General features: G+C 43.1%; 1 protein-coding gene across 7 annotated transcripts in view; it reads right to left on the bottom strand.

Annotated features, from left to right (window-relative positions):
- Positions 1-22,468, bottom strand: part of PHF21A (PHD finger protein 21A) — a 225,658-nt gene extending 203,190 nt beyond the window's left edge. For 3 of the 7 annotated variants that reach the window (XM_062196248.1, XM_062196253.1, XM_062196251.1), the window contains exon 1: positions 21,989-22,467. The gene's annotated coding sequence lies outside the window, so the exon portion shown is untranslated. Of the gene's footprint in view, positions 1-18,881; positions 19,543-21,593; positions 21,631-21,988 lie in introns of those variants that run through there. The other 4 variants (XM_062196249.1, XM_062196252.1, XM_062196254.1 and 1 more) reach the window with 3 other exon arrangements.
- Between the last annotated feature and the right edge of the window lie 265 nt (positions 22,469-22,733).

Here is a 22,733-nt window from a genome sequence, read left to right as displayed (position 1 = left end):
TTAAAAAAAAATACATCTTTGGTGTAGAGGGAGCTTATTAAAGGTCCTGTTAAATAAGTACACTCCTAGCACTAAGTATGCCAAACAACATCATACCATTAAAAATACAGTTTCAACGCACTGCACAGGGGTGTAGATACACGACTTGCACCGACTACGCTTCCTTATGCATTGGGGTGGAATAATTATCCCTATGGGTCTCATTTAAACTAATAAAACCAAAGAAAATCAGCAATAAGGCTACAGTCACCTTGCAGTGACTAGTTCCGAACAAGCCCACAACTGCAGGCACATGCGCTACTTTACCACTCCAAAGAGAAACACATGAGGGAGCAAGTAACTAGTCCTTCCTCACTGTCACCAGGCCCACAGGTCGCAGGATTCCAAACTGCCCCCTCAGCAAGCCACAGTTTAAGTTAGAACATGCAGTCCTTAGTCAATGCACACACCCGTGTTAAGCAAAAACAGAACATGCATAAGGAGGAAGTTGACATACATGACAGACACAACCACCTCAAAAAGTTCCTAGGAAAATCTGTATTATGAAAAACCTTTTGCATGGATTTCAATTATTTTGCACCAAAATTAATTTCTTTTAATTTCATTTTCCATGAAATTTTTGAAGTTCCTTTGTGTTACCTTATATATGCTAAAAATGATCACTACTGGTGGCCCATACAAGTTATATATTGGCAAGTGTACATAAAATGCAGCTCACAAGAACAGTAAATTCAAAACCAACAATCTTAGAATTTCTAAAGACTAAAATTTAAAACTAAGACTAAATTTCAAGAAAAACTAAAACCAGCAGATGTGGCTCTTCACTGAGTGAGTGGTGGGTAAGATATCTTCAAAAAGTTAAAAGATAAATGAAAATATTATTATCCTAAAATGGGTTACCAGTAATTAAATGTACAAGGTATGAAAAGAGTTAACATTCTCACACGCAATTTTCCTTTGAGTATACCTATGTTTCTATTTGTACTACATGTTTGGAAAACACAAAATTACTGTTTTGGTATGTTATGCAGGTAACTGTTGAAGAAGGAGTAATGGGTACAAGGGATTTGTTACATTATTCACTCTACTTTTGTACTCATATAAGTTTTCCCAATAGTAAGTTTTTTAAAAATCCTATAAAGTTAAGGCTCTTGTCTCAAGTATGTTTTTCTCTATGTATAATTAAATAATGGATGAAATGCCTGGGAGAGTTCTTAGAAGCTACCAAACTTGAATCCAACACAGCCATTAACTTAAAAAGTTAACCACAATTAACTCCCAAGTTTTACCTTTCTTATCAAACAATTCAGTTAACAATTCAAAACCACTTAAAGAAATCAGGAAAGGGTCTGCTACTTCACAACTATCAACCGATAAACTGAAACAAATTAATACACAATAACAAGGCATTATAGCCATCTTTTGCATGTTACAAAGAAATTCTAGTCTTCTCTACTAATAAATCAAAATACTTTAGCAATCAACAACACCAAAATTTCCATTTTCTTCCCCAATTAGGTCCACAGAACAACGGAAAGCAATCCTAGTAAGCCAATGCTTCCCTCAGATAAGTAACAAGCATGCCCCTTCCACAACTGTGCCTCTGTCTCACACTCTGGCAGAAAATACAGCAAGTCCCAGGGTAAAAAGGTCCTCTTCTTATTCTCTCCCTGGATCCAGAAAGAAACCGTTTCAAAAATATTCAGCCACTCTAAAAGTGACTATAAGCCATCTCTTCTCCAAATCCTGCCTAAGGGCTCAAAATAGGGGCAGGGGAGTCTACAATCTGTTAAAGCTTTAAGGTCTTGGTGATAGCTCTCTTTGCCTAAAAGCTAATAATTATGTTGGTGTTTTGCTTTCAAGAAAAATAGAAGGGCCAGCATTGTGGCACAGTGGCTTAAGCCGCTGCCTTCAACTCTGGCATCCCATATGCTCTACTTGGGATCCAGCTCCCTGCTCCTAGCCTGGGAAAGCAGTGGAAGATGGCCCAAGTCCTTGAGCCCCCGCACTCACATGGAAGACTGAGATGAAGTTCCTGGCTCCTGGTTTTGGCCTTGCTCAGCCCTGAATGCTGCCAACATCTAGGAAGTGAACCAGCAGCTGGACAATCTCTTTCCGTCTCTCCTCCCTCTGTCACTCTGCCTTTCAAATGAATAAGTAAACCTTTAAAAACAGAAAGAGGGGCTGGGCTGTGGCATAGCAGGTAAAGCCGCCGCCTGCAGTACCAGCATCCCATATGGGTGCCTGTTCAAGACCCGGCTACTCCACTTCGGATCCAGCTCTCTGCTGTGGCCTGGGAAAGCAGTAGAAGATGGACCCTGCACCCACGTGGGAGACCCGGAAGAAGCCCCTGGCTCCTGGCTTCAGATAGGCGCAGCCCCGGCCGTTGCAGCCAACTTGGGGGTGAACCAGCAGATGGAAGACCTCTTTTTCTCTCTCTGTTTCTCCTTCTCTCTCTATGTAACTCTGACTTTCAAGTATATAAATAAATCTTTAAAAAATAAATGAAACATAGCCGGCGCCGTGGCTTAACAGGCTAATCCTCCACCTTGCGGCGCCGGCACACCGGGTTCTAGTCCCGGTCGGGGTGCCGGATTCTATCCCGGTTGCCCCTCTTCCAGTCCAGCTCTCTGCTATGGCCTGGGAAGGCAGTGGAGGATGGCCCAGGTCCTTGGGCCCTGCACCCGCATGGGAGACCAGGAGAAGCACCTGGCTCCTGCCTTCAGATCAGCGTGATGCGCCGGCCGCAGTGGCCATTGGAGGGTGAACCAACGGCAAAAAGGAAGACCTTTCTCTCTGTCTCACTATCCACTCTGCCTGTCAAAATAAATAAATAAATAAATAGATAAATAAAAATAAATGAAACACAAAAAGAGAAACAAAAATAGAAGTAAACGATGATGTCTTTGCAGGGAGTGATGAGCAGCAGGCAGGGCATAGTGAAGGAAAAGAAAAGGCAGCAGACAAAGCGAGCAGGCAAGGGGGAAAGGACAGGCAGGGCAGAGGTTTTGGGTGAACAGTGTGGCACTTGGCTCTCAGGTAACTAACACACCACTGAGTGGACAGGGGCCTGCACAGCTACTACAGGAATTGACCCCTGCCACAAGTGGCACCACCTCTTACAAATTAGGCAGGGACAAACTGATTTTCCAAGTTGTGAAAATCTTTAAATCAAGCCCAAAGACGCTCGTAGAGTCTATTTCTAACCAGTGTATTTATTAAAGTGAAGCACACTTCTCAACTTTCCACAATCCCACTCAGCCTTCACAGATCTCACATTAACAGCTGAAGTACGCCATGCTAATTTTAAAAGTACAAAAACTTTTACTTATTGGTTACTCTGTGAACTATCACACAATTTTTCTAATAGAAAACTCTATAACCTGCTATAAAAATGCTCAATTTGAAAAATATTTATTGTGCTAAAGCACAGCACTTTATCAAAACAAACATTGTAATTTCTGCTCAAAACACAGAAACAGCATTTTTAGGAACACTGACAAAATAAAATATAGAAAATACTTCTATTCACCTACTCAGCCTTTATCAAGCGGTGCAACTGAGCGAAAGAGAACAAAAAGTTAATGGAAGCTATTCTGCTAATTAACTCAAATGCTTGTTAGTGCTAACATATACCACATGCAGAATGTTTTGGTAAGCTATTACAAATACTGTGCATTTGCTGAATCCCAGAAGAAAGAAACTACACAGATCAAACATCAAAAAAGTTGCAGACTCAAATCAACAGTGAATGAATAAAATTAATTGTTTCACATCTTACGGTCTTTCCCTTCCTTCAATTAAGGATTTCACTTACAAGATAAGACAGCAAGGGAGATGGAAGGATAGATACACACAAGCACAACACACATTCCAGCGGATATATAAAAACTCAATTTGTTACCCAAAAACTCCCTCCGTTCTGAGATCACCCACAAACTGTTCTCAGGCCCAGTTACTGGGTTCAAGATAGAAAACTTACAACAATAAAAATAGGAAGACAATAATAATTACAATAAGATCAGGTACCAGATGAGAGGAAATTTCAAAAAGGCAAAATGCCCCAAATCAGAAGGCAAATAGAAAACTCTGCCCATCATTACCAGAAAGCATTTATGTGCCACTCTCTTGATCTGTCGGCGTCTACAGCTGTTTCCATTAGTGACAAACCCAAGCATGAGTTCTCAAGGGTTAAACACAGTTTGTCAGGCCCAATGGGCTGACCAGCTGATTAGTATTCTTTTACCATCTGAGTTTTAACACCTGGTCCCCTACTGACCTGATGCTAAATGACCTACTATAAAGCACATCAGCATCTTGGTGCCAGACTCATTAGTAGGGGGGAAGGGGGGATAGATTTAAAAAGCTTCTATCACTAAGAGTTTTAATAAACATAAGGTGCCCTGAGATAATTTTTAAAGGCTCTGTTAAAAAGAACAAATCTCCGATCGCGCCAAGGCGTAGTTGGCTAAGCCTCTGCCTGTGGTACCGGCATCCCATATGTATGCCAGTTCACGTCCTGGCTGCTCCTCTTCCGATCCAGCTCTCTGCTATGACCTGGGACAGCAGTGGAGGATGGCCCAAGTCCTTGGACCCCTGCATCCATGTGGGAGACCAGGATGAAGCTCCTGGCTTTGGATTGGTCCAGCTCCAGCAGTTGTAGCCTTTTGGGGAGTGAACCAGCAAATGGAAGACCTTTCTCTCTGTCTCTCTGTCTCTCTCTCTCTCTGTAAATCTACCTTTCAGATAATAAATCTAAAAAAACAAACAAACAAAAAAACAAATCTCCAATCTCCATGTATTTCCTATTTCTCCCAAAGGTATTCACAAGTAAGAACTCATTACATGTACTTTTATCATCCATGCCTTTTCTCATCACAGCATTTCAGAGATAAACAAAACACCAACTCTCCTTTCTACCTATTGTTCCATATTTACTCTTTCCCCATAAACTTTTAGTGGGACTATAACAATGATACTAATAGCAGCTATCATGTATCAAGTACCTTAGGATGTCCTGCTGATCTGCACAGGAACCTCCAGTTGGTATTGCCATCCCTGCACCACAGACGAAGACAGTGCAGTACCAATGAAGCACCCATGACCAGCACAGTGGCTGCTATGCAGCAGGTCCATGAAACACCTTTCCTAAAGGCACCTTAAATAACTGGCCCAAGGCTGCACACATTCAACTTTAAGTGCTTTCACTGAGACTCCAAGCCAAAGGTCAGACACCAAAGTTCAAGCTCTCTCCCCAATATGCTACATATATCTCAATCCTTGTGATAGGAGGAAAGGAGCCGAGAACTAAGGGTAAGCACCACTTATTTAGGACTTATTGCCAGGCACCTCCACCAGTTTATACATTAACTCATCCACCCTCTAACAACTTCAAATGTTGGACACCACTGTTTACTCCAATCCTCCAGATGAAGAAACTGAGGCAGCAGCACCGAGGGTGAAGAGATTTGGTCCCAGTTGCAGACCTGATTCAGGCAAGGCAAAGCTAGGACCCGAGCCCAGGCAGACCAGCGCCAGTGCCAACACTCTTAATCACTGACCTTTACCGCCAAGCAAAAAACTTCTTTACCTGAAATACATGAACATGGAACTTAATTTTCCCACCAAATTACAAAGTTGTAAGCTTAGAGTAACTGAGAGAAAGCGCGGGTGCGCACCAGACTTCTTTACAGGCACACAGGATGTGTCCCTGGTGATGAGGTCACCAGCAAGTGGCCCGTGTAAATCTGGTTAAGCACCCCCAGCCCACCTCTCCACACCCCCAGCCCACCTCTCCACACTCATAGCCACACTGGCCGCGCACTACAAGAAACGCAACTCAAAGATGTCCCGGCGCCATCTTCTACCCAATGGAACATCCAAGAGGATACAGTACCCTCCCATCACCCCTCCTTCCCAAACACCATTAAAGAAAACAGCACAAAAGGAATGAATGAGTCTAAGCTACTTAAAAGTCACAACAAATGTCCAATGGTAACTGCACATTTAAATGAGAAAAAAATGCAAAATTTTCATAATTTTGTAACTTGTCCAAATTCTTCATTTAAAAAGCACTAGGCCTCTTTGAAAGACTCAGTTCTTAGCCTGGTTTCTGGCCATAAACGTGTCTGGAAGGGTCAGGGAAGTCAAATTTCATCTCAGATGCCGAAGTTCTCGACATGCACATTTAAAACAAAAATCATTACAGCTGCGCCAAAAGTTACTAGGCTTCTCATCCTAATAACTACTAGTATGACAATGTATTTAATTACACAAATAAAAATATTAAGCATGTATTTAATATTTCCATATAAACATGCAATATATACAGAAAATAAATATAAACAATGGGACCAGACCTGGAGGGACTGAGAACTTAACACAATGAAAACAGGAACTCTTGCAGCTCCCTCCATTGACATCGTAAAGTTGCCACATTTTCTGGGCTCTCTTTTGAATTAATGTGGCATCTGTTCCAAGTACAGCATGCTAACATTTTACTAAAAGATATTTTCATTCTACATTTGTATCTGGTTTGCTTTTTATTTGAACTCCTGTTTTATTTCAGTGGTCATTATTTCCTTACACTAAGTTGTCAATTTAGTATTCCTAATCTATCTCCCCTGGGCACAGATAGAGTGGGGAGGAACCATCAGCCTAAAATCCTCTACCAGCAATAATTACAATATGCTTTGCATATAGATTAAATAAAGAAAATAAACAGCACAGAGATTTTTGTAGGCTTTTTAGTATCAAGTCCTGATAAGTTAACGGCATCTGTTCCTTTCAGAAAAAGAATTCTGCTCTGAGGTGTTGGGAGTGGGGGGAGAAGTAAACAAACACCAAATAAAATCATTCCGTTTACAGAGTGTGGCCTCCGTGACATGATGATTTCAATAATTTTGCCATATCCAACTCTATCTAGTGATAATTGCTTTTTAAGACATCCTCTGAAATGCTGCAGCAACAAGCCAAATACAACCACTTGTACTTAACATGCGTGCTGCATACTCCACAATGTTACGTCACATCAGGCACAGAGAAGACGCTTAGCAAGCTATCCTGCGTTCTATAAACTGCCTAACAACAACAGAAAAAGGCACTGCCATCTCAAAGAGAACAGCAGCTATCAGGGAAGGTAGGCTTTTCCCTCTGGTCAATACAGAAGAAAACAAATAAGGCTTGTATTTCTGTCTTTTAAGCTAACATCTCTCAAGGCCTTCACTCCATCTTTCAGCTTTTCACAGAAAGAAAGGCTGTTTCTTTAAAATTAAAAAGCTGCAAAAGATCACTCCAACTTAAAAGCCCCACACCTTTCACCAACTGTCCTCCAGCTGTCCCCACAGCTGCCTCGGGCAGGAAGAAGGGCCCATGCAGAGTACTGGCCTCCAAGTGGGTGTGTGCACCCCTGGAAGGGAGCCACAGGAAGAAATTACAATGTACATGTTTCATGCACATTCTTTTTTAAATTCCAATTATTATGTTTGACATCATACAGAAAGTACCAGCTCAGACTACCATATATTTACTCGATGGTCATAATTTTTTTGAAATTTGGGGACAACAGGTCAAGAGGAATCAAACTAGAAATAAAAAGGTAAATTAGGCCATTAACCTTCTCAAATTCTTATCTCTGCCTCAGTTTCACCATCCATGACATTAACTGAGCTCTTTGTACACTTATAAGACTATTAAAGAGAAGAATAAAACACTCTCTGGAGCATGGTCTGAGACGCTCAAAATGAAAAGTGCATTTACGAATGTCAACAACGAGAAATACTCTCGGCTTAGCTAAGAAAAACGGTGAGGCCAGGGGCAGGTATTGTGATGCAGCAGGCTGACCATCACTCGGCACACGCATCCCACGTCCCTCCTCAGCCGGCCTGGATCTCTGCCTTCTGACCTCGCTTCCTGCCAATGCTGCTGGGAGGCAGCAGACAAGGCCCCAGTGCTGGAGTCCTTGCCCTTCACTTGGAAGAGGTGGATGGAGTCCCTGACTCCTGGCTTCTGCCTGGCCCAGCCCTGGCATCTGGGGAGTGAACCAGAGGATGGAAGAGCTATCTCACATTCTTGTTCTCTCTCGATCTTTCAAATAAAAAAATGAGTAAATAAACATCAAAATGTTAGAATCCAAATCCAAATGTTAGATCTAAATCTTAGAATTTTAAGGCAAGGACTCAGCATCTCACCAAATGTATGTCTAAATACTGCAAGATTGCAAGCAATGTATTCAAAGATTAAAAATCCTTTTAATAACTTTTAAAAAATTAACTTGACAGCCAGAGACAGAGATCACTTCCCAAATGTCCACAGCAACTAAAGCAGGGATCTGGGTACTCAATCCAGGTCTCCATATGGGAGCAGGGATCCAAGTACATGATGTGGGGACTCAGTCATTCTGACTGACATCTTAACTGCTAAGTTAAATGCCCACCTTGGCCTTTTTTTTTTTTTTAAACATTTATAATGTAAAAAATTTTAATACTAATGTAATAAATACTTTTTGGTTAAAAAATACAAAAGTGAACCATGAGGGTGGGCACTGTGGCACAGCAGGTTGAATCCCCAGCCTACAGTGTTGGCATCCCATATAGGCACCGGTTTGAGTCCCAGCTGCTCCACTTCCAATTCTGCTCCCTGCTAATGCGCCTGGGAAAACAGCAGAAGATGGCCCAAGTCCTTGGGCCTTGCACCACGTGGGAGACCTGGAAGAAGCTCCTGGCTCCTGGCTTTGGATCAATGCAGCTCGGTCCGTTGCAGCCAACTGGGGGGTGAACCAGCGGATGGAAGACCTCTTTTTCTCTCTCTGCCTCTCCTTCTCTCTCTGTGTAACTCTGACTTTCAAATAAATAAATAAATAAAGTGAACTATGACAAATATTAGCAGCAAATTAAAACTCTCAAAGTCAGAATCAAAATATTCTGTAGATTATAGAGTATAAGATTAGTGTAGATTATAAGAACTTGAATATCTTTTTCTAATATAATGCCAGAAAAACAAGTAGCACTCAAAAAATTTACCTTTCATTTTTAACTGCTTTTAAGATGCCAGGCTATTAGTACAGCATTTGTTAACAGTGGAGTGAGTAGGACAGGTGGGGGCAGAGAGGTCAGTCAACACTGCTCACCTGGAGATACAAGCAGCACCACTAACTCCTATACAGGGTAGGGGTTCCTTCATGCTGACTGAGTACTACTTCCAGTCTGAGCTTCTGGTGATGAAAATACTATTAAGTGTTGTCTTGGGTTAAAAATTCTGCTTTGTAAAGACTGAATATTTCATATCAAGGAAATAGATCATCGGTATAAAATGGGGAAAAAAAAAGGCATCTGAAAATACAACTGCTGTCTCTGTAAGGAGCTACCAGAATAAACTAGTAGAACTGAATTCTGAAATGATGCCTCCCTAAATTACTTGTATAGGATAGAAAACAATGTTATTTCAAATTGGTATACTTTTTTAATTTTTAGAAATAATAATGGCATAAGGTAAAAATAAAAATAACGTACAATGCTTTTTTGCCCCAAAGGTAATAATCAGTCTAGTCTAGTTTATAAACTTAATGTACATCTTACCCATCTCTCTTCTTCCAACTTCACTCCCACTTCTCATGTGCGCCCTATTTTCAAAGGCAAGCAAGTTTTTTTTTTTTTTTTAAGATTTATTCATGTAATTCAAAGTTGGAGCTACACAGAGAAAGAGAGGCAGAGAGAGAGAAGTCTTCCATCCTCTGGCTCACTCCCCAGATGGCTGCAACGATCAGAACTGTGCCAATCCGAAGCCAGGAGTCAGGAGCTTCCTCCGGGTCTCCCACGTGGGTGCAAAGGCCCAAGGACTTGGCCATCCTCCACTGCTCTCCCAGGCCACAGCAGAGAGCGGGACTGGAAGTGGAACAGCTGGGTCTCGAACTGGCGCCCATGTGGGATGCCAGCACTACAGGCCAGGGCATTAACCCACTGCACCACAGCGGTGGCCCCAAGGCAAGCAAGTTCAAGGGGCCGGCACCATGGCACAGTAGGTTAAGCCTCTACCTGTGGTGCCAGCATTCCATATGACTGCCAGTTCTAGTCCCAGCTGCCACCATCTGGGGAGTGAACCAATGGAAGGAAGACTTTTCTCTCTGTCTCTCTCTCTCTCACTGTCTGTAACTCTACCTCTCAAATTAATAAATAAAATGTTTTTTTAAAAAAAAAGTAAACTTCAAGAGAGTATTATATAGAATTCCATTTGTTTTTACAATGTGTGCATGTGTGCAATACACACAGAAATGCACATGAAACGTTGACCTGTAGGATGAGGATGGGACAACTTTAATTTTCTACTTTAACAACTTCTTATTTTGCTAGACTTTCATTTTAAGTACCATTACTTAAAAAGGGGGTGGGTGTTGTGGCGCAGCAGGTAAAGCTGCACTGGGAAAGCCCACATCTCTTACCAGTGCAGGGTCTGGTATGGAGTATTGCCCCCATTTCCTATCCAGCTTCCTGCTAATGTGCTCCTTGGGAGGCAACAAGTGCAACAAGCACTTGGATCCCTGCCACCCACATTGAGAGACTAGAAGAGTTCCTGGCTCCTGGCTTCAGCGGCCTGGCCCAGCCCTGACTATTATGGCCATTTGAGGATGGACAATTCTCTTTTTCTGTCATGTTGCCTTTTAAATAAATAAACATATATATATATATATATATATATATATATATATATACACACACACATATATCTATATCTTAAAAGGACACTTACCCAAAATACTAAAATGTCAATAGTCATGCAAGAATGAGTATTAAAAGTTAACTATTTGTACCTACTATGAAAATGCATAACCTACCACACTATAGTGCCAATTTCTAATCTTTAAGGAATCAGGATTAGACCCCACTCCATATTAGGCACTGTACTTGGCACTGGGCACACAACGATGAACAGGTACCATCGCAAATGCCTTCACTTCCATTTCATTCCAATGCTTTCTACCTCCAAAATATTCAACCTAACTCAACCAGAATCAACATGGCGCATCTCAGAATGATACATCACAGCTGTGGCCACTTCAGGAAACTGAAGGCTTCTTCAGTAATTCATTCTCTAGGTTTCTATGGGAATTGCATAGTTAATACAGCATTATAGACATTTATGAGCAGGAGCTCAGAACCAAACCTAGGCCTGAATCCAGGTCACATCACTTGCCATCTATGTGATACCAAAGAAACTCCTATTTCCTCACCTGTAAGTGGAGGCAGGATAATAGTAAATTCTTGGAATACTGGTATGATGCTCAAAGTTAAATAAGATCTTATTTGTAAAAGGCCAATCTTTATACATAATAAACACTCAGTAAACGTTAAACCATTGTTACTACTACTATTGCTGACAAAAGCAGAAAACTCTAAGCACAGAAACCATTCGCAAGTTGCCAAACATTTAAAACGTGTATCTACATCCCTTCTCCAGAAATGAGTACTGCATATATGCATACTTGCATATTATCATATAAAAATATTTTTCAACACAAAAGCCCCTCACTGGGAGTGGGAGTTTAGCACTCACCTCCTACATCTGAGTACCTGGGCTTGATTCTCGGCCCCAGGTCCTAAGTCCAGGTTACTGCCATTGCAGACCCTGGGACTCAGCAGTGATGGCTTAAGCAACTGGGTTCCTGCCAAACCCTGGCCCAGCCCTGGCTGTTAGGGGATCTGGGCAGGGGGAGCTTTGGGGGCATGAACTAGCAGATGGGAGCTCTTTCTCTGTTTCTCTCTCTCAATCTCTATGCTTCTCAAGTAAACAACTTTTTAAAAGCTTATAATCAAAAGTTCTCATTCCCGTAACAACACACTAGAATGTTTATGATATCTATAATATACACACAAATGTATCACTATATATTGTCAAGAACTGCACTATAAACACACATCAAGAAACTTAATCTGTTGGGGCAGGATGGATCACTAATTTTTTGGTTCATTTTGATACTAACTCAGAGCCAAACTTTTAGAATATTAACATGACATAAATACATTAAAATTGAGCCATTTATTACTGATTAAAAAGTCAATACATACATACTAGTTTAATCTACCCACTACATTCATGAGTATCATCTCATCTATTTTTTTTTTTTTTTTTTTTTAACAGGCAGAGTGGACAGTGAGAGAGAGACAGAGAGAAAGGTCTTCCTTTTGCCGTTGGTTCACCCCGCAATGGCCGCCGCGGTAGCGCGCTGCGGCCGGCGCACCGCGCTGTTCCGATGGCAGGAGCCAGGTGCTTCTCCTGGTCTCCCATGGGGTGCAGGGCCCAAGCACTTGGGCCATCCTCCACTGCACTCCCTGGCCACAGCAGAGAGCTGGCCTGGAAGAGGGGCAACCAGGACAGGATCGGTGCCCCGACCGGGACTAGAACCCGGTGTGCCGGCGCCGCAAGGCGGAGGATTAGCCTAGTGAGCCGCGGCGCCGGCCTCATCTAATCTTTTTAATAGCATAGTAAAGCAGACTCTCATTACTCCCATCTCACCACCGGAAAAACTAAACCTAGCAAGGCTGAATTTCCCAAGAGCGTGTAGCTAAGTGACAAGACCAGACTTAAAGCGTGGTCTGTGATGCCATCACAACTGTTTGATTTACATGGGCCTGGGATATTTCATAGAAAAGAGAAAATTGTGCTCAACAATTTAAGTGTGTAGTAAACATACACAGCTGTCCAGCTCCACTCTCCTTACTTCCTCCCCTGTTCTCCAACTCCAGTATTTCAGGAATTAGTAAGTATGGCTAACGGTAAAACACACAGAAGTCAATTCATCTAAACCTGCTATTTTCTGTACTAGCCAATTAATAACGTAAACCACTTTCCCCTTTATTTAGCTCTTTATATTTAATGTCTTTGTTAACTGTTGAAATTTATTTCATTTTAACATAAGGTCTTAAAATACAAATGGATATAAAATAAGAGTATACAGTGTAGAAGCATATCAGGCCAGATTCCATGAATTTTTGACACCTCTAGAAAGTCTAGTTGATGTCTAAAATACACACTAGCAAATCTGAAATCACAATTATGTGGGGTGAAAAGGTTAGTATTATTACAGTGGATTGGTTTGTTATGTAAACAAGTACTTAAATAAATACTACTAAAGGCAGAGTTTTCTTAAATAAACATGGCAGCCCTCAGTAGTAATATTCCAAAACTCCACACTAGGAAAAAAGCTGGAACAGATTACTGGTCAAGCAGGTAAGAAAGACACTTCCCTGATTCTGTGCACCAACGAAAGAACAGGGACACACATTATGCTTACATTTTTCAATATTCCTAGTCATCCCCTTCCCACCTCAACTAAAAGGGGCCAGCCATGCAAATAAAAATATCCTACAAGTTCAAGAGCCTCAAAGAAATCAGTGTCCTACAAGAGAAAAATAAATTCCAACACTTAAGATTTTTTTGAACCCAACATTTTAAGTACAACGCAGACTTGCTGGGGCTGCTCACTGGCCTCCACGACATCAATCCTGTAACACTGCGAAGGCAGGGACACCAGTGCCTGCTTCTAAGCACCACAGAGTTCTTCCAAGGCTACATACTCTGTGACACAGGATCCTTTCTGCAGGATTTTATTTTCGCTAATCAACTAGTTTGGATACTCTCTGAGTATAAACATTATGAACAAAGAAATTTTCATTATCTCGTGAACTTTCTTCAGTCAATCAAAGGCTTGTGGGGGCAACGAGTACCAGACAGGCAGAGCTGAGTCCTGGTTCTGCTCTGGCTGGTTGTGTGACTTGGAGCATTTATCACTTAGAGAGTAACTGAGGAACAGGGGTATTCTACGTGCAACAAAACGTTCTAAGGAACTGCTACATCACTACCATAAGCCAAAACCTCAAGGTCTCATTAGAACAAATTAGAATGTAAAACAGAGAGGGAAAAATGTGAAGCAAGCTATTTTTTAATGTTACAATAACTAATACTGCTGCTACAACTTACTAAGCCTCTATTATGTGCCAAGCACTATACTAAGCGCTGTCACAGATTTTAACACTTAATCCCTGCAACAATCCTTTGTTGATAAAGCAAAAGTAATAGCAAAATTTAAATTTCTCTAATGAAAAATACAATTAACAAAAGCTCACCTTTTTATCTACCCTTCAGATTACAGAATAGTATCAGTATTAAATTTATACTAAAAGAATATTTATTTTCAGTGATGTGTCTTCCAGTTGAGAGATACTGATATTCAAGATGTTAAGAAGTATTATGGAAGAATCACAGAACCATGAACTGGCACAAAAAGCCTCCCATCCAACTTTAACTAATGAATGAGTGGCCCCATTTAAAAAAAGGAGGGGAGGAGTGCAGTAAGAAACTTCTGACACTAACTGGAAATAAATAATGCTATATTTATAAAGAGACCCACTACACCATGCACAACACATGTGTTATTTTACATGTAAGTCTTACAGTAACTGATAAAAAAAAAAAAAAAAAAAACAAGTAACTAAGGTAGCCTAAAAATACAAAATTGTTTCTGAAGACTGACTTTAGCATTTCAGCATCTTCATAATCATGATGTAATTAACCAAACTTTACTTAACAGAAAGTTGGGAGAGGCTTGGGAGGCTGTGTATAAAATGGAGTAGACAAGAGGGAAGGGTTCCCCGTGCTGTTTAAATCAACTACAGGTCCCAGCATGCAATGCTCTAATCTGAAGTTGAGCAAAAATCCCGCGATGCATCCTGGGACTTGTAGTAAGTAAACCACTTCACTCTGGAACAGCAAGTTTCAAGAAAGTCTGACTAGAGAGCACAATTTGACTAGCTCTTATCAGCGTCTCCTCAAATTTAGATCTGCTTGTTCTGAGCTCTCACATACAGTTTCTCTAGCACAGATTAGAAAAATGCTATCAGTTAGTATTCACATCAACATTTTCACATCAGGAAAAAGCTATCCAGGATGAACTACACTGAGGAACGTTTTCAAAGCAAAGAGATCGGATTGGATGAAGAAACACAGTTTTTGAAACTTTTTTTTCCAGTTTGGCTGGATTGGTTTCAACCCTCTCTATCCTTCCCTCACAAAACGTTTTGTTTTACCAGGTTTCCTTGTAACAGTTATTCAAGATGTATTTTTTCTTGAAGCAAATTCTCGCAAGCAAATATTTCCCATACTCTAGTACTGTCTCCTAGGAAATATATTCTTATAGTAACACATACACACACCATCACAAGAAACAAAAGCCAAAAATACTCAAGTTCCTCTTCTGTCAAGCCCTTACTCCATATTTATGCTCTCCACTCCCCACTCCTAATTCCCTCCTTACACACCCACAACCACACACACTCACAAGTTTCAGGGGAAAAAAAGACACTTAGAGGGAAAAAAATTCCAGTTGCAGGCCCGTTTTTCTCATCCACTGGCCTCTCCCGAAGATACAAAAGATTTTTTAAACTATCAGTACCATGTCCAAACCCACGCTGGTAAGTCTGAACTGTAATTTCCATACATGCAGTTCCTTCACACACACACACACACACACACACACACACACACACCCCTACTTTCTGCAAGACTCTGGGAGGAGGCTGGGAAAGAACGGAGAGCAATCTGCATCAGGCCTCACGCAGGTGGTGGGTTATTTTCAGGCAACCGCACCTTCACAAACATGCTGTGGAATACAGTCCAAGAAATTCCTAACAAGGAAAGATAAGCTGGCACGCGAATTTAACAGAATCCAGCTCAAAATCACCTGCAACACATGCTACTACATTTCACCATAAAAGTGACAGGCTACTAGAGGTCCTGAAGCTCCATCAATACAACACACTGTCCATAAGGCCTGAGATAGCAGTTGCCATGGTTACTATCACCCACTTTCATCAAGAAATTATTGTCATGACCCCCAAAGTTTTGGGTACTTCTTTAAATTAACACAAAAAAGAAACAAAAAGCAGTTTAGGGTACTTACTTGTTAATTGAACGAAAGCACCAACGACTGCTTGATTTGAAAGTATGCCGCTTCAGAGATGCACATGGTTAACAATACTTGGATCTGCAGCAGAAAAAAATCAATTCCTTTCTGCTGCTCCCTTCTCCTCAAGTACTGACAGTTTGTATTCTCAATGCAGCCAAAACAATAAAACAAAACCCATCTTTTTGGCTTCTGTGTTTAAGTTATGTTTTTCCCCTAGGCCCAAAAACCCAGTCAAAATAAAGCCTAGATCATCAACCCATTAGGTCCCATCCCCTTTTTGTCTTCATATCACTGGTTCACTTTCTTGTCTACTTTAAAAAAGCAGAAAACATTTCTGTAGCTGATTCCAAAATATAGCAGAGAATAGTTTCCTTCAACAGAGACCTGTTCACTAATTCTTTATTTCAAAAAACACTAATAAAATTATGGGGCTGGGAGGACCTGCAGAGTATTGGAAGGAGGGGTATTCAAACCATCACACAAGAGTCTGGGATAAGAAAGTTGTTCTAGAAAAACTCATAGGATAACTAAGTTCACAAACAGTGTCTACATGGGAAAAGTTCACCATCCGTCAGTTGAAGATTGAAGTGACAGACAAGTCACAGAAAAGTTTATTCTCAAAGGTCTACTTCAACATTCTCACAAAAGTACTCAAATACTTAATACACAAAGAAGAACTATATGCCAGCCCACGAGAGTATACAGACACACATACACATAATCATATAAACAAGAGAAAATGTATGCTAAGAAATAATTATCTACAATAAATTCAATACAATGCTAACAGATTACCTCTTCAAAAAAAATCTCAAAGCAGCAAAAAATATGCAGCTGGTAAAGTTAATGTGATCAAAATGCACTGCTATGCTCCCAAAGAATACTCGGGCCTACAAAAAAGCCCACGTACAAAAGTTCTTGAGGGTTCAACATAAATCATGAAGACTTCCCAGCACAAAATCATCAGAAAATCCAAACATGTTTCAAGAAATCAGTTTTGAATTTGGATATAAAGGAATTCTGTCAAAGGTTGGAGACCAGAAACTTCAATCTGTCCATTCTCCTTTTGCACAGCAATTAAATACAAAAGCCTTCAACAATAAAACAGTAAGGATGCAAAACTCAGAAGCACATTAATATAATCTTAACTTCAGGATTTCTTCACAAAAAGCTTTAATGTTCACTGACTGTGGGATAAAGTTAGCATCACTCTGAGAGGTTTCAATTTTCTCTAAATAGTTAAAAGGCTCTCCTCACCCTACACAGAAGCCAACTTTCTATACTTACTGTCTACTTAGGGCTATTTCATAAAAAAAAAAAAAAAAAATCACACCCACAATTTAAAATATATCTTCTGAGATGCTCATAGACACAAGGATTCCCAATTATCTGTGTTTTTTTTTTTAATATTCTACTCCAAATTTGTAAGTAGAGCCTATCCAGAAAGCCACAACTCAAGGCTTTAAACTTTTGAGTTATTTTTACATAAAAAGATTTACACAAAAACACTCCTCTAGATTTGAGTAGTCATTTCCTTGTGAACCTTTCTAAAATAGAAAAAAAAAAAAAAACCAACAATATGCATATGCACCTAATGCTAACACATACAGAGAGTCTTTTTCATCGGGAAACAAGTTTGACAGAACCTTTAATCAGTAAGAATATTCCAGAAAGTTAGCAGAGTCAACCCAAACTTTAACTGTGACATCTGGTACACTGTGTGTTAGTAAGAGTCTATAAAGAGTACCGGAACTTAAATATTCACTAAAGTCAACCACTATCACATCTATGGAGAAAGAGAGAAAAACTTTAATAGGGCACAAGACATGAATTTCACAGGATCTTCAAATGAGAACCGAACTTTGGCTTTTTTTTTTTTTTTTTTTTAATTATGGGAAACTGCCTAGGCAGCATTTTTTAAACAAAGCTTCAAACTGTAACAAAGAGATTTTTAGTAACCACAGCAGCATTTAGGAAACAAAAACTGATAAAGTGGCCAGGGTGCACCTTTAAGGCATTAATTTCCCAACTGATAGGGAGAAAGTTAACATTTTAAGACAAAAGCTTCTGTCCATGTATTAATTAGTTATCTATCTCAACAACTTCTTATCTGCGTGGCTCCTGACAGTTTACGGAGTCCTTTCACATGTATCATCCCATTTGATCCTCCTGGGAGAAAAGTACAGTAACATGACTACAAAACAGACAAGCCTCAAAGCAAGTTCATCACATTTCCTACCTATTTCTAAGTTTTTAAAACTTTGACATCAAACTTTACAAGCAACTGCAATAGCATGTTCCCTTCAGTGATAATCAATTTACCCAACACCAGCAGTTTCAAAAGACTGTATGTTGTAAAGGCTTTGTAACTGTTCAAGTACTGCACGCAGTTACTGTCCAATGCTATGTTAACAACGGGCATATCAGCAGTGATCTATACTCAGGCATACAACTCTACTTACAGTACAAGAATCTCGCAGGAGACCAACTTAAGCTCATCAACCATCCGTAGAACGTATCTATGTTAGAATTACGCTCATGGATTCAAAAGGGGAAAAAACACACAGAAAGTCTTACAGTATTCCCCTTTCCAAATCCTCAACTACTCTATATCCTACCTGCAGTAAAATTACAGAGAACATCACAAAGCTTAAAACTCAAATCATACCAAGACAGCAAGCACACATAAAACATTTTAAAAATATGTTCAACAACCCCCTCATCAATGCAAGATTAACTCTCCTTTAAAACAGAGTAATTCTAACAGAGATCTGACAGAGTAATTCTAACAGAGGCCCTCATCCTTAAGCTATCCATAGTAACAAATCTACTTTGTATAATATTGTAAGCAGGTAAAAAGTTAGCCAAAAGATTTCCATTTCAAATAGCAAATGTGATTTAATAACAATTTTTTAAATGGACTTACTCAAAATCTTTCTGGAACTTTAAGGTGTTAATCCTGTTGCTTAGATGAAGCTCAGGAGAGCTGCAATAAGTGGCAAGACCCTCAAAATTTGAAAATTTTCCTTTCTCTTGCTGTAGCACCTCCTGCTGGATGGCATTTAGAGATCTTCATGTAAGCAGAAGAAGAGTATTTCTGAGGTAGGTCCTTCCAGATGACTGAATAGGAAAAAAGATGGACCCTTCAAAGCCAAAAGAAACAGGGCCCTGTCCATCACTTACACCTCTTAAGAATAAAACTGGGCAAAAGTAGGTGTCTTTTTAATCTAATACTAGTCCAGTTCCACAAAGACTTGCCTGAATCCAAAGCACAACATGCTTAAATTATGCTTGCAAAAATTACCTAAAAACTAACTTTCAAAGCCTTCAAAAGCACTCGAGCACAAGACTTTATTATGAGCAGCCAAGCAATGCCAGTCGACATGCAAAGAGGACTGTGTACCAACAGCAAAAGTCTCACGTGAAGAAGAGCACCTGGCCTATCTGTAACATGTCAGCCAGATGTTTGTATTTTGAGTATTTCCTGCACTACTACCGTGCCCCACATTGAAGGGTAATTGTACATCTACAGAAGTCTTCAAGTACAGGATTTTTTTAATAAACATGAGGATAACTTCAAGCAAAAAAAAAAAAAAATTTTGTCCTCTTTTGCCATCAAAAGATATGTCCTGAGATTTTAAAATGCATTCTAAAGACATTTTAAATGACTCCTACCAAGCCCACAACAGAGATTCCACATACCAGTGAAGACAGAAGAGAAGAAACTTACCCCAATTAAAATAATAGTATTTCCAATAAAAATGTGTTAAGTTTCCTACAATGCTGCAAACCAAGTAAATGGTGAAACTGTAAAAGGGGCGGGGAGAGGGCCAGTCTTTACAAACCAAAAGCAGAGCTGACCTATTTACTTCTACTGCCCAAAACGTGAGTGAAGGCCACATGTAAACAAATGACATAAACACTGAAACGTGTGTTCACATGTCTCGGCCCGGACTGCAGTCCCCTCACCAGGCCCTCAGCGACACTGCGGGTGCCGCCGAGTACCCCCTTGAAGGAGACACGCCAGCTCCTTGCCCCAAAGAAAACCTGTAAGGTGCGCCTAGGAGAAGGCTTTCTTCCTAGAGTGCACAAGTGCTTTAAACAAAACAAAACAAAAAACCAGAACCAAAAAAAAAAAAAAAAAACCCAAAAAACAAAAAACTTTCATCAGCCCAAATTAATCTGATTCTAATATCCAGCCATCAATTATTAATCCACAAATGTTCTTCCCTCTCTAACTTCCCCAACTCCAGCACCGATATTCCCGACAAGGACAGTTCAGGAAAATGCACGCCTCTCCCCCCAGCTCTGGGGCCAACCTCCGAATCCCGCAGCAGCAGAGCCACAAAGTTCACTGTCAAGGCCAGCGCCGAGGCCCACACACACCCGGACCTGCAGTGCACATCCCAAATCCTGGAGACCCGCGCCTCGCCCCCACCCCCACCCCACCCCAGAGCCGTCATCTTCACCACAGCACAGGGTGGACGTGCAGAGTGAGGTCCTCCACTTCAAGACCCAAACAAAGAATATTTCAACACAGGACCGGAATATGATGACACCGGCTCCGCCAAGGAAAACAAAACCTGCCCACCATCAGCAGCCGTGCCCTCGTCTCCACAACTCAACTACTTGGGAGCCGCTCTCGGCACATCTGCACCCCACAACCGGCGTGCGGCCTCCTCCGGGGGTGCCAGCCGCAGACAAAGTTGAAAGCGAGCAGAGCTGCTCCCTCTCCCCGGCTGCCCAGTCTCGGTCCCGACCCCTCCCCTGCCAGGGCCACCTTGCTGCTACCCACCATCGCGAGCGTGGTCAAGGGGGAGGAAAAAAAAAAAAAAAAAAAAGAAATCCTAACAGCGCCGCTCGGCAGAATAAAGAGACCAAAGAGAGGATGACGAGAAGTGTTGGGACCTGCGTGCACGGCGGGGCTGGACCAAACGGAAAGAGTCCCACTCCGCGCGCCCCTCCCCCCGGCGGGGGCGCGGGCGGGGGAGGGGCGGCCGCGGCCCCTCTCGGAGCGGCCTGGGCGCCCCCCGGCCCGCGCGGGGTCCCGGGGGCGCCCCGCGGCCGGCGGCGGCGGGGGCGACGCGGGAGGGCCGGCCCCGGGGTGAGGGGTGCAGACACACTCTCCGGAATAACAAGTTGCAGAAGAAGAAGAATAAGCAGAATTTCCCCCAGCGCGGCTCGGGCCACCAAGACAAATGCACCAACACACACTCACTCACACACACACACACACACACTCACACTCGGCCCGGCAGCGTCAGCAGCCGCAGCTTTTTTTTTTTTTTTTTTTAAACCAGATCCCTCAGTCACCAAACAAGATGGTTTTCCCCCCTTAGGAAAAAAAAAATTTTTTTTTTAATTAAATAAATGATCATAATAAAAACTTCCCCCCGACAGCATCCCGGGGTGGGGGGGGGCGGGGGGAGGAGCCCCGGCGCCCATCCCCGGGCCCGGGGAGAGCCGGGGAGGGGGGCGGCCGAGGCGCCGAGCCCCCCGCCCCCGCCCGCGGCCCCCCCCCGGCCCCCCGCCGGGACAATGTGCCGCCCCCTCCCCTCCACCCGCGGCGCGCCGCCTCTGTCACCCGCTCCGGCCCCGCACGCAGCGCCCAGGCTCCCGAGGCTGCTCATAAACTTACTTCCAATTTATCCTGGGGAGGGGTGGAGGGCAGAGGAGAGGAAGGAGGGGGGGGGAGACACGGTTTTCCCATTGTCTTTTTTTTCAGGGGGGGGAGGCATCGGAAGGGCACGCAGGGGGGCGCCCCGAAGGGGAAGTTACGGCTCAAATCTCAAGTTGACTGAGGGGTCCTGACGAGAACGCCCCCCCGCGCCTCCTCCCTCCCACACACCCCTCCCCTCCCCCGGCCTCCCCCCACAACAAACTCCGAGCAGGCAGCCCCTGTTCCTCCCAGAGACAAACACCAGAGACAAGACAGAGGGAGAGAGGCGAGGGGAAGGGGGAGGGGAGACAGAGCTACTCCAGAAAAAAAGAGAGGAGTGAGGCGAAGAGAATGGAAAAGCTGGGATACTGCACCCTCCTGCTGCTGGCTGGCTGTCCCCCCTGGCAGCTGGAGGCAGGAACTCTGAGCAGGAGAAGCAGGAGGAGGAGGAGGAGGCAACTCTTCTTCATGGGGAGGGAGGGAAGAGGCTGGAGCTGCTGCTGCTGCTGCCGCCGCTGCTCTGGGCCTCTAGCACTTTTTAGATAGGAGTGTGTTAAGATGGTAGGTTGTTCCTCTCCCTCCTCCTCCTCCTCTCCTCCTCTCTCTCTCACTCTCTCTCTCTCTCTCTCTCTCTGGGCTGTTTCTTTCCTCCTCTTCCCCAGGCAAGGGGGGGTGGGGAGGAGGGGGTGGGGGGAGGAACTGGATCCTCCTCCTCCTCCAGGAGAGACACACACAGGGCCCAGGCCGGAACAGGAGGGGGGGGATCAGAGCAGCAGGCGAGAAACTGTGGGAGACAAACAAGCCCAACTCTTCATCCTCCTCCTCCTCCTCTCAGCAGCAGCAGCGAGCACCACCAGCCCATTCACCACCCGGCCCCGGGCCGCAGCACCTCCGCCGCCTCAGCCCGGGGATCCCTCCGCCCAGGCCCAGACACACTCGCCCGCGCGGGAGCCCGCCGCGCGGCCCCGCCGGCCCGCCGCCGCCGCCGCCGTGCGCGCGCCCGCCGCTCCCGAGAGCCGGGCGAGAGGGACTGGGGCTGGGGAAGCGGGGACGCGGGGCGGGCGGGGGTGGGGGGTGGGGGGGAGAGGGGCTCGGCGGGGAGGGAGGGGGCCGCCGGGC

Source organism: Lepus europaeus, chromosome 7, assembly GCF_033115175.1.
Source record: "Lepus europaeus isolate LE1 chromosome 7, mLepTim1.pri, whole genome shotgun sequence".
NCBI classification, from domain to species: domain Eukaryota; kingdom Metazoa; phylum Chordata; class Mammalia; order Lagomorpha; family Leporidae; genus Lepus; species Lepus europaeus.
This window is presented reverse-complemented; position numbering and strand designations above follow the sequence as displayed.